The sequence below is a fragment of the Dama dama genome, chromosome 13 (genome assembly GCF_033118175.1).
Source record: "Dama dama isolate Ldn47 chromosome 13, ASM3311817v1, whole genome shotgun sequence".
NCBI lineage: Eukaryota > Metazoa > Chordata > Mammalia > Artiodactyla > Cervidae > Dama > Dama dama.
In genome coordinates, this window is record NC_083693.1 from 13,501,796 (window position 1) to 13,514,818 (window position 13,023).

General features: G+C 45.7%; 1 protein-coding gene across 1 annotated transcript in view; it reads left to right on the plus strand.

Moving 5' to 3' along the window:
• The window catches only part of GABRA5 (gamma-aminobutyric acid type A receptor subunit alpha5), an 84,493-nt gene that overhangs the window by 57,309 nt on the left and 14,161 nt on the right, over nucleotides 1-13,023 (plus strand). The gene's annotated exons all lie outside the window — the stretch shown is intronic.

The window sequence follows — 13,023 nt, forward strand, 5'->3', positions numbered from 1 at the left end:
CCTGAAATCTATATGGCCACTCCTGCTTTCTTTTGATTACATTTGAATTATATATATATATATATATATATTTCCATTTGCTTAATCATCATGTTAAAATGAACTTCTTGCAGTTGATGTATATTTGGGTCATATTTTTAAGTTCACTTTGCCAGTCTTTATCTTTTAATTGGTGTATTCTCATAATTTACACTTTCTGGAAGGCCTGTCTGCCACTTTATTTGATTTTTTGGTTTTCTGCTGTGCTTTATGTTTCTCTATTTTCCTTTTCCTGACTCCATGTGGGTTAGCTGACCATTTATTATGATTCCATTTTTTTTTTAATTTATAATGTTTTGTTTGTATCTTCTTATATATATTTTTAGTTATTGCTGTAGGTTTTACTTTATACATACATGACTTATTATAATTTACTCTTCTTATTTTACCAGTTCATATGAAAGCAAAGTTCCTTTATCCTAAGATAGTGAAACATTTTGTCTGTATTCACCTACAATCATGTCAGAGAGTATTGTGGTGTTCATTTGAACCATCAAAATTCTGAAAGCTCAAGAGAAAATGGATATTTTTTTCTCTATTTTTACTTGTGGCGTTCTTTTATTGTACTCCCGGTGTCCCAAGATTTCTTCTTTTATAACTACAAATTATTTTATCATAAAAATAAAATAAAACATTTTTGAAATAAATGTTATATTAAAACTGGGCTTCCCTGGTGGCTCAGATGGTTAAGAATCCGCCTGCGATGCGGTAGACCTGGGTTCTATCCCTGGGTTGGGAAGATCCCCTGGAGGCAGGCCTGGCAACCCACTCCAGTATTTTTGCCTGGAGAATCCCCATGGACAAACGAGCCTGGCGGGCTGCAGGCTCGTTTATAACTGCTTAGCAAACTTCCTTTAGCCATTCTTTTAGGATAGACCTCTGGCAATAAATACTTAGTTTTTCTTAATCTGAAAATACCTTGATTTCTCTCTTCATACATGAAGAACATTTTTAATGAATATAAGATTCTGTACTGACAGTTCTGTGGCATTTGAAAAATGTGCTACTTTATTCTTGCCTCTATGGTTTCTGATGAGAAATCTGCTGTAATTCAAATCATATTTTCCTTATAGGTGAGATATCTTTTCTCTTTGTTGCTTTCCAGCTTCTTCTTTTTTTTTTGTCTTTACAGAAGTTTGACTATCATGTGTATTAGTATGGATTTCTTTGGGTTTATCTGATTTGAGATTTGCTCTACTTCTTGAATCTATAGGTTTTGGTCGAATTTAGGAAGTTTCAGCAGTTATTACTTTGAATATTTTTCCTGCCCCATCCTCTTTTTCTTCTTCTTTCCTGGTTCCAATGACATGAATATTAAATCTTTTGTTATATTCCTGAAACTTCTGAGGCACTTTGCATTCTTCTCTATTGCATCTGTGTATGGTCAGGCTCCTCAAGATGGCTGTTCTCTTGTTCTGTGTATATATCCTGCCTGACCAGTGGATATACACCTACACCGGACTCACACGACTGACTTACATACTTGTCCCAGGCCCCAGCTAACGACTGTTCTAGCTTTAGGTCAGAACTCCACTCCTCTTATCAAAGGGGTGGTGGGGACTGGGTCCCTTTGGTGGTTTCCCTGGTAACTGATGAGCCAACTTGGTACTATTTCCCCCTGTGGTCTCCCCTTCCCCCTGAGCAAAGGTGGCTGCCGTGTCCTGCCGGCCACCCAGCACACATGGTGGGGTGCTGCCCGAGGACCTTGCTTCAGACACGTAAGCTCCCCCATCCTTTAAACCACTGACATCTCTGTCACTGACTGTTTCTCCAGTCTAGAGGATGGTTGAGTACAGGCTTCTTAGGCCTAAGAGGTGCAAGCCAATACTCTATTTTTCAGATAAACTTAATTAATTTTTGTTGTTGTATATTTAATTTTACTGATTCTTTCTTTTGTTCCCTCCATCTTGCTCATGAACCCATTTAGTGAGCTTCTTATTATGGTTATTATTTTCTTTAATTTTTTGTGTCAACTTGACTGAGCCACAGGATGCCTAGGTACTTGTCAAACATTATTCTGGGTGTGCATGTGAGGATATTTTTTAATAAGATTAACATTTAGATTGGGTGACTGAATAAAGCAGATTGCCCTCCCTAATGTGGATGGACCTTGTTCAATCAGTTGAAGACATGAAATAGAACAGAAGAGCTGACTTTCCCATGGGTAAGAAACCCCTCCTACCTAACTGCCCTCAGCAGGAATGTTGGACTTTTCCTGCCTTTGGAGGCAAACTGAAACAGCTCTTCTTGGGTCTCCAGCCTAACAGTTCTCAAACTGGAACTACACCATCAGCTCTCCTGGGTCTTCAGCTTGCTGACTGCAGATTGGGACCTCAAGCTACTATTACTTCATGAGGCAACAGCTTATAATAAATCAAATACATAAATGTGTATATTTATAATAGATCATATATATGTGTGTGTGTATATATATATGTGTATATATATACACATATGTCTATATAGAGATGATATACACACACATATCCTATTGTTTCTCTTTCTCTGGAGAACCCTTACTAATATAGATTTTGGTTTTGAGAAGTGGATGCTACTCTAGCAAATGCCTGAAAACGTGGATGTGGCTTTAGAACTGGGTAAGGGATAGAGGCTGGAAAGTTTGTGGTGAATGTTTAAAAAAGCTGAGATTGCTATGAAGGGACTGTTGTTGGCTGAAATGAGGATATTGAAGATACTGGTTAGGGCTCAGAAAGAAAAATAAAAAGCACTAGAGAGAAAATTTTCATCTTCTTAGAGAATACCCAAATAATCATGAATAGAATGCTGCTTGAAACTTGGATGTTGAAGGTTTTTCTGGTGAGGTCTCAGAAAGAAATGTGAAACAGGTTTTTGGAAAATGGTGGAAAGATACTCCTTATTATGAATTGGCAAAACACTTGACTACTTTGGATTCTAGTGTTTTGTAGAAGGTAAACTTTGTCAGTAATGAAATTGGATGTTTAGTTGAGAAAATTTCTATGTAAAGTGCTGGAGAAGTTGTTTGGTTCCTCTTGAGAGGCAACAGATGAATTAAAGAAAGAATTGTTAAGCCAAAATGGAAAAAAAAAAAATTCCAGAACTTAAAGATTTGGGAAATTCTTATACTCACATTGCAAAAATGAGGAAGTTTGTTCATGATGGGACACCAAAATAAAAGGTTACCCATGGTGTTATAAGCCATCTCAACAGAAGCAGGAAGAATGAGCCCCAAAGTGATTCAGGGACCCTCGGGGCTGCCAGTCCTGGCCCAGGTGCAGCGTGCACGGGCCAGGGAGCGAGGCGGCCTCTCCTCTGCCATTGGCAGAGCCCTAAGTGCTGCTCCCTGCAGGGCAGTGTGTGTGAGGCTGCTCCCCAGAACACGGAACCAAAGAGCATTATTCTCGAGCTTTAAGATCTAGTGGAACTTGGCTTGCTAGGTTTTGGACTTGCTTGAGACTTATCAGCCCTTCTTTTCCTTTTGAAAGGAAATGTAGAATGTCTATCCTATGCCCATCCCACCATTGTGTTTTAGAACAAAAGAACTTGTTTCACAAGTTCACAGCTGGAGACAGATTTTGCCTCAGGATGAATTAAATCTCACCTATTTCTGATTTAGATGTTTAGATGAGACTTTGGACTTCAGATGTTGGAGTTGATGCTTGGAATGGTTTAAGACTTTGGGGCTTACTAGGATGGAATGAATATATTTTGCATGTGAGAAGGACATCAATTTTGTGGGGGCCAGTAGTCGAATGTTATGAACTGAATTATGCCTCCCAAATTCATATTTTGAAACCCTAATCCTCAATGTTACTGCATTTGAACGTAGAGCCTTTGTAACTAAAGTTAATTGAGGTCATAAAAGTACAACTCTCATCTGATAGGATTAGTGCCTTTATAAGCAAAGGAAGAGACAGATCTCTCTGTCTCCACATGCATGCAACAAGGAAAGGCTATATGAATACACAGAGAGAAGGCAGCCCTCTGTAAGCCAGGACGAGTCCTCACCAGAATCCGCTAACACCTACCTTCATCTTGGACTTGCCCGCCTCCAGAACTGTGAGAAAATAAATTTGACTTAAGTCAACCAGTCTATAATATTTTGTTATGGTAGCCCAAGCAGACCAACACAAATACTAAAACTTATGTTTAGTTTTTGTTTCTCTCTTTTATTTCTTTGCTGAGACTATTTTTTTAAATTTGTTTCAAGCATGTTTGTAATTGATCATTGTGGCATTTTATGGTGGCTGCTTCAAAAACTCTTTGGCAGGTAATTCTAACGTCTCTGTCATATCTTCCTTTACATGTATTGATTTTTCAAAAAATCCTGGTTATGATTAGGACACATGTGTTTTTTTGGAACCTGGACATTTTGTGCATTTTATGACACTCTAGATTTATTGACACCTTGTATTTTGGCTAGACTTACAATCACTGCTCTGCAGGGAAAGGTACAGCACAGCCTTATTACTGCCAGGTAAGCGTCCCCTCTGATGCTGGGGAAGATTGGGGGCAGGAGGAGAAGGGGACGACAGAGGATGAGGTGGCTGGATGGCATCACTGACTCGATGGACATGGGTTTGAGCAAGCTCCAGGAGTTGGTGATAGATAGGGAGGCCTGGCGTGCTGCAGTCCATGGGGTCACGAGGAGTCGGACACGACTGAGCAACGGAACGGAGCGGAACTGAACTGAGGCTTCCCCTCAGCTTCTGTTGACAGAGGCGGGCCTGGGTTCTGGCTGCTGCTGGGTGGATACAGGAGCTCAGGCTCCGTACCCGTGTCCCCTGACACCGCCTGGGCAGGCTGGCCTTGGGGTGGTAGGCATCAGAGCCTCCACTGAGCCTCCTGTGACGCAGCTCCAGCAAGTGTCAGCAGGACTGCTTCTGCTCGTTGGTGGGGGTCCAGGCTCCCCTCGTCCTCTTGCCCCTGCAGAGAATGGGTTCAGTACTGCCCTGCCCCCTCAGGGTGGACCTGTCGGCAGACCTGCTGAGGCGAAAGCCTAGCTCCCCACTCTCTTTGCGGGCCTGGGTTGGGGCAAGGCAGCATCTTTTCTGTGGTATTTGGCTGGAGTCAAGTGATTATTTTCTCTTTTTTGAAGAGAAGCCCCTCCCTGCATCCAAGTGCCAGCTCCTCTCTGGGGCCCTCCTGCCCTTGTTCACTCTCCACTGCCTTCAAGGAGTTATGTTTCATGTGGTGTCCAAAGTTAATAGTTATTGCCTACTAATAGCCACTCTGCCATTACTGGCAGGGAGCTTCCTTTATTTCTGAGGATTTCCTTTAAAATTAATTTCCTTCTATAGTTCCAAAGGGATTTGGGGGATTAGTAGTAAGTATGTATGATGAACCAAAATTAAGTCGCATGGGAATAAATCATTTTTTTTTTCAAATGCCATGTAGAGGTAGCACATACATTTACTTGGGGAAAGTAGTATAATAGAAAGGGACTCTCACCAGAATTTACTGCCGTCGGTGGCTGTGCACATCAGTGGTTGGGACAAACCCTTCCAAAGATCCCTAGGGCACCTCATTTAGGAAACACTCAGCCATTATGGCAGGCACTTAAAACTTTGCCATTCTTTGCACCTGAAAATTATGCTCTTCATTTGACCAAAGGTAGAACACTGAAAGTCAAAGATTGTTATTTTTCATCATTATCTAGATAAATTCAGGTCAATGTGGTGTTCACATTTAATGGCAGTGGTGTGCAGGGCAGGCAGCACAAAGCAATTTTTGGTGAAAGAATGTATGTGAGCTTTTAACCCTTCTTCATATCATCTCATATTCAGCGACTCCCCAACTATGGTTAGATAATTTATCATATTCAAAGCTAAAATACGCATCTAATAGGACCTCTTCATTTCTACATTCAGCCAAACAAAACAAGATCAATTTATATATATATATATACTTATATATATATATATATAAATTTGTGTATACACAAATGTACTCATTTCTTTAACTTCATAGACAAAATCAATATAAACATTTCTTGAACTCAGTGGTGATACTGAACTCTCATACCAAATTTCTTTTTATCTGCCTGATATTTTAAGATTGGCTTGAAATAGATGTGATCACTTATTTATATTTGCTGTTACTATCATTACTATGATATATAAGGCAGCTTAAAAGATTTTCCTCATCAGCTCAGGACTAGTTTTAAGAGGAGAAATACTATTCAGTGAAGTGTTTTTCTTACTTTTCTTTTATCTTTTGGATTTACTAAAAATAGCTGCTTGGTCAAATAGCTCACTTCTACCCTTGGCATCCAAGGCTGCAGAGGCTAAATGTGATAATGAGTTTCAAATTACGCAATCTAACAGCTCTCTGCTGTTAGGAGACAAAGCAATGCAGACAGTCATCATTATTGTGATGAGCCACATGCTCTGGCTTCTCTCAGGCAGAACTGAATTAACATACATTTCTCTTATTGTTATATCTACTCTCAAGAATTCAAACACTTATTGAAATTATTCTTGGCTTCTAGAGCTGTATTTCCCAGTCTATAAGGAAATTCCTTAAAGATAATTTAGTTCAGTTCAGTCGCTTAGTCGTGTCCGACTCTGCGACCCCATGGACTGCAGCACGCCAGGCTTCCCTGTCCATCACTAACTCCCAGAGTTTACCCAAACCCATGTCCATTGAGTTGGTGATGCCATCCAACCATCTCATCCTCTGTCGTTCCCTTCTCCTCCTGCTCTCAATCTTGCCCAGCATCAGGATCTAATGGCATGGCTTAAATTTGGAAGCAAGTGCTTAAACAAATCAAGACTATTTAGAGAAGGAAACGATCCTTTTTTTGTTGCTCATTTTATTTGTGAAGTTATGCCTAAGTATTAGACCAAGTTTCATGAGAAAACATCTGGATTCATGAAAATATATTCTGAAGTGGAACATGGACACTATTTTGGTGGATCTCCAGTAGACAGAATTTCGGGCCGTCGGGGGTAAGTGTCATGAGGTTGAGCTGTTAGAGTTCAGACATGTGAGATTACAGCGCTGCTGCTGCCTTGGTCATGCCAGGACGGAGCGACTCCGCTGGTCTGCGGGTGTCTAGGGTGCAGGTTTCAGGGAGCCTGGTGTGGGACCTCAGAGACACGGTGAAGCCTTGTCTCTGCTGTGCGTTCGTTGCCCTTGACGACCGTCCAGCAGCTGTGTTGGGAGTGGTCTGCCCTCAGCACCTGCGAGGTACAGTGGGAGACAGGCGTGGCCAGCGTTCCAGGAGCTAATGCTGGGCAGATTAAATAACCGGGTGAAAACCCTTGTGAAACTGAGGGCTGTGTAGGGGAAGCTCCTCATGGGGTCATATTTTGAACTGAGCCTGAGGATTTGGATGGAAGAAGGCATCATGGATAAAGGATCAGTTCGTGGAGGCACTGGACGCCCCCTTTGGGGAAGAGACAGGGCAGTGTCACGGTTCAGATGTTGTCATTGTTGTCCAGTCGCTCAGTCATGGCTCTTTGTGACCTCGTGCTGTTGTTGTTGTACGTTGTGACTGTTTAGTCGCTAAGTCAGTCCCCGTGGACTGCAGCACGCCAGGCTCCTTTGTCCTCCACTGTCTCCCAGAGTTTGCTCGAATTCGTGTTCATTGAGTCAGTGATGCCATCTAACATCTTATTCTCTGCTCCCAGCTAGGAAGGGCCTTAAATTCCAAAATGTAGAAATAGAGCAGTGATGTGAAGTAAGGGGAGGATGTGCTGAAGTCGTTGTTTTGGAAGTGAAAACAAGTGCTTGGAATGTCACGAAGCAGTGGAGATGATGAGAGCTGAGAGCAGGGTTGTGGCCGGTGTAAGAAGTGGATTATGAGATGGGCTCTAGGCCCATGTATGAGTCAAAGACGGCATCGTGATTTAAGACCAGGTGACTCGCAAAATGCTATTTTCTATGAGAAATTGGGAAGTGATTGGAAGGAGCTACTGGTATGAATGTGTAAAAAGCTAACTGCTTTATGAAGGGGACAGGAAAGTGTGTGGAGGGGTTTGATCCTCATATTCCTGGCCTTTCACCTGCTTCCCTCTCTTCTTCACAAAGGAAGCAGGTCTTCTTCTCAGAGGGTGACAGTCCTTTGTCTTCTTCCCTGACTTGGTTCCACTTAAGTCTATAGACACAGACAGCATGGTCTCTCAACTCTGCCTCAGACCAGCGGGCAGTCAGTGACCCCAGGTAATTTTACAGAGACCCAACTGTGGGGTGGTGATGGGCCATCTGACTAGCAAATCTCACTCTTCCACTATTGCTTTCTGGGTAACAGAGCAACAATGTTAACTGTTCATCTCCATCTGCAAAGAGCTACACTCACTTCTCAGCTGATTCTGGACAAGGAAAGAGGCCTGGCAAAGCCCCACTGATCTCATTGGTACCTGCTTGATTGAAAGCAGGGATGCGGAGTGTCTCATAGGTCATTAGAGATCATGTATCCACAGACATTTATGTTTTACAAAGTTTCTCATTTAGATTATGGAATTGATGTGTCATGTGTTCACTTGGTTTTCAGTTCAGGAGACTGACGGGGCAGTTTAAGACAGATGGGTCACACAGCTGATGGTTAGTGAGGTCCCCTAGGACAGGTACTCTGCCGATTCCTACCTCAGTTTTAGAAGGAGGAGGAAAACTGAGGACACGGGTGTCAGAAAACTAAAATCCTATACATTTTGCAAATCGTCACAATTCTAATTACCTCGTAACCTGTATTTCTTCTAACATAGGCAGTAAACGCCCAGAGCAGAAGAGGTTTCCTCTCTGTCTCGTAGCCTGTCACATAAGACTCACCAGCGGTTCCCACACACTTGGTTTGCTTTTGACTGACAATTAGAAAGTGAATTCATGTACAAAGATCTTCTCATGAGACTGGATTTGACAGCAAACAAAACTCCTATCCAACCTGTGGCTGTGTTCCTTACAGCTGCTATTTACTCTGGATCTACTGTGTATCAGGCATATGGTAAATACTTGATTGTCATGAATTCATGTGACCCTGAAGCACCTCCAGATTGTTTCTCTCCATCTGCAGATGAGAAAGCAGAGCTTAGAGCATAAAGAGGTTGTGGAAGGTCATCCCACAGTGAAGGTCAGGATTATGCCAAAATGTTTCTCTCATAGTTAGACAAAAACTCGCAGCTTCTAAAAGGCCTTGTAAACAAGGGGTTGATGTGCCATTGTGGCCTTTTATTCAGGATTTGCAGTGCCAGAAGAGGACAGATAGGAAATGTCACCCCGGGAACAGAGCTGCTCAGAAAGCAGTGATGAATTGCCAAGTTGGCTGTGGGTGAAAATGTTTCAAACCTTCTTGCCTAGCTCCACTGATGTATAGTTGGAGGAAGGCAAGCATTATGTTTTTGGAGCTCTAAATCATGACAGATGATGGTGCCATGGCAAACTTGATGGCCTCGTTTACTGTTGTACCAGCCAAGAGATTGGCTGCCACGCATCTGACACAAAGAGCAGAATTTAGTGCTGCTAAATGTCATTGATATCAATAGGCCATTTAATACTAGCAGTTTGAAAAACAAGAGGATATGAATTATTAGTGTGCATTGTAATTGACATTCATACATTACTCTGTGATTTCAAGTAACTTTTATCTAGTTACAGTTCTCATTTTCTGGGGTCCTTATTATAAGATAAGTGGTATAATCCACCCCACCCCATCCCCATCAGCAGTGGAGAAAGAGGCCTGGAGGCCAGCGAGCCTGCAGGTAACAGAGGCAGCCTCTCCTCAGCCTGAAGCACAGACCAGCTTTCTTGGTCTGCATGCCCCTTGGCCCCAGAATCAAGGACAGCCACACCCAGTCCCACGGAGAGAGTCAGGACCATTGCCCAGCCACACCCAGTCCCACAGAAAGTCAGGACCTCGTACCCAGCCACACCCAGTCCCACAGAGTGAGTCAGGACCATTGCCCGGCCACACCCAGTCCCACGGAGAGTCAGGACCACGTGCCCAGCCACACCCAATCCCATGGAGAGAGTCAGGACCATTGCCCAGCCACACCCAATCCCATGGAGAGAGTCAGGACCATTGCCCAGCCACACCCAGTCCCACAGAGAGTCAGGACCATTGCCCAGCCACACCCAGTCCCACCGAGAGAGTCAGGATCACGTGCCCAGCCACAACCAGTCCCACAGAGAGTCAGGACCATTGCCCAGCCACACCCAGTGCCACGGAGAGAGTCAGGACCATTGCCCAGCCATACCCAATCCCATGGAGAGAGTCAGGACCATTGCCCAGCCACACCCAGTCCCACGGAGAGAGTCAGGACCATTGCCCAGCCACACCCAGTCCCACAGAGAGTCAGGACCATTGCCCAGCCACACCCAGTCCCACCGAGAGAGTCAGGACCACGTGCCCAGCCACACCCAATCCCATGGAGAGAGTCAGGACCATTGCCCAGCCACACCCAGTCCCACAGAGAGTCAGGACCATTGCCCAGCCACACCCAGTGCCACGGAGAGAGTCAGGACCATTGCCCAGCCATACCCAATCCCATGGAGAGAGTCAGGACCATTGCCCAGCCACACCCAGTCCCACGGAGAGAGTCAGGACCATTGCCCAGCCACACCCAGTCGCACAGAGAGTCAGGACCATTGCCCAGCCACACCCAGTCCCACCGAGAGAGTCAGGACCACGTGCCCAGCAGTCTGGTCTGTACCCTGCCATGACTGCACCTCCACCACCCCAGAGCTCCCACATCCCCGCATCCTAGTCGGCTTCTCTCCAGGCCACCCAGGCAGGCACCTCTCCCCTCCCGAAAGCCTCATTCATCCCAAAGGCCCCCCTCTTCCCCATGTCACCTACTCTTTGCTCTCTTCCCATCTTCCTCAAGGACACTGGGCATTGAGTAGGTAGCTCCGCAGGTTGAGGGAAGAGGGAAGGTGCGGGGGGAAGCATCATTTTCTGTGCTCTCTGCTCAGACACATGTCTTTGCACCCAGTCATCCTTGGCTCTCAGAACTGCCCAGGTCACTGAGACCTATTGCCCCAAGGTTTGCAGTCCTTTCTGAGCTTTGGGATTTACGTTTGCCAGCCAGCTCACGTCTTCCAGGGGTCATGGGGGCCCCCATACTTCTTTGGGGCAGGGGACAGACTCACAGCCCATGTGGTATATGGGTTGGGGCCAGGATAAGGGGTGCTGGTGGGATGTGGGCAGCCCTCCTCCGTGTGAACGTGGCCAGGGTGGGGCCAGCCTCACAGAGCAGCAGCCCGGCCTGCCCTGGGGCACAGGCTCTGGGGATGGATGGGGCTCAAGACAGCAGGATGCAAGCTTCCTGTGCCAGTCTGGGGACAGCGGGGAGCCTCATCACTGTCTACCACCCACTCCACACTCAGCCCCGGCCAGAACCCGGCATGGGCACTCTGCTCCAGTCCATGTCTCAGGCCATGGCCCTGCAATCTTCAGGGTGCTGTACTGTGTGAATAATAGAAAGAGGGAAATTTCACCTTGTGTACGGGACACTCAGGGAGCCATCAGCATAAGCCTGACTGTGTCTGTGGCCAGACACTTGGAAAGCAGCTTGCCAGGGTGGAGCGCATCGTTAGCCCCCCGACGCCACCCCAGCCACGTCCCCCCCAACAGAGAAGGGAACTTGCAGCAGAACGCATTTGTGCTGGAGGGCTCCAGTGCAGCCCATTTGAAAACACACTTCCGTGTTACCTGAGACTTGGAAGGTCATGGAATTTAAAAACACATGACAAGAACACTCAGCCTCCACTTGCTGTTCCCCTTCAAGTGTGGCATCCGTGGTATCCCATTAACTGGTGAGCACTTCTGCTCTATTGACGTCGTTCTGTTTGATATCTTACTAATACACACATGGCACTGGAATTGTGTCACTAATTCTCAGGGTTCTAACTCCCCCCTCGCCAAGGAGCCTTCTGAGATGTTGGGTTCCCAACCCTGGGAGCTGCGGCTTTGCTCAGAAACAGGACGCGCTGGGTTTTGGAACCATGTTGAATAACACACTGAGGGGAGAACACCCAGTGAAAGAGGAAAGTGATGCAGCTTCACTGGAAGCTGTGTCCGCCTAGAGCACTGTTCTGCATTGCCCTCAGGTCATCATTAGCAGCCAGACACACACCGAGACTCGGAATGCCTGGGGTGCCCATCTGGGCCCGTACGAGCCGTGGGAGCCCACTCACACATTCTCTGACGGGAGCGAGTGCTGAGGCTGGACGGGCCTTCGCGCTTCCTCTCAGGACAGCACGACACACTCAGCAGCAACCGCCAGGAAGAGGGAGCTTTGAAAAGACCAGGTTCATCACTCAGAGGTCTCAGACAGCACATGGCACTCCCAAGCCACACAGCACCGTCACGGGTAAGGGAGAGAGAAGGGACACAGAGGTGGGGCTCTGCCCTTACTGGGGCCCAGGGCGGGGTGCTTAGGCTTTCACCAGTTCCATTTCTATTGGCAAACTCAAAACGTAAGAAGGGGAATTAGGTGTTCTAACTAGGGAGAATTGGGGTCCTCAAGCGGTCAGTTATCTAGGTCACCTTGGGTTTTCTTGAAGGGGAACTGCACGGATGGGTTGGTCCTTTATCTAGTGGAGTATCTGGGAACATGCTCATGTGAGGTGAGTGCCTTTTAAACAAGTGCCTTGGCAATCAGCAGTTGAAAGCTTGGTGCCAGGCACTTAACACTCCAACTGAAAAAAGCTTGTTATCAGTCACTGGCACTCCAGAGACCTACATACACATCGCGGCCCTGGTAAAAAGATTCGATACCTAACATGTGATGTCACCCCAATCTAAATCTGTAGAGCCGGTTCAGGTCCAGCATAAATCTCATCAGAATATTTTGAGGAAAGCCTGATTCTAACATGTGTGTGAAGGTGAAAAGGGAACTCCTTGCTCTTCCAGCTGCTGGTTTCTAGAATTCTACACTCTGTGTGGTTAAGACGAGGGGCTTGAAACCGCGATAGAAAAAGAAGGCAGTACAGACAATTCCACGGAGAGAGCCTGTGCCCGAAGGAGACCTTACTTGTCAGAACAGACCCTGCAAGAATGTGGGC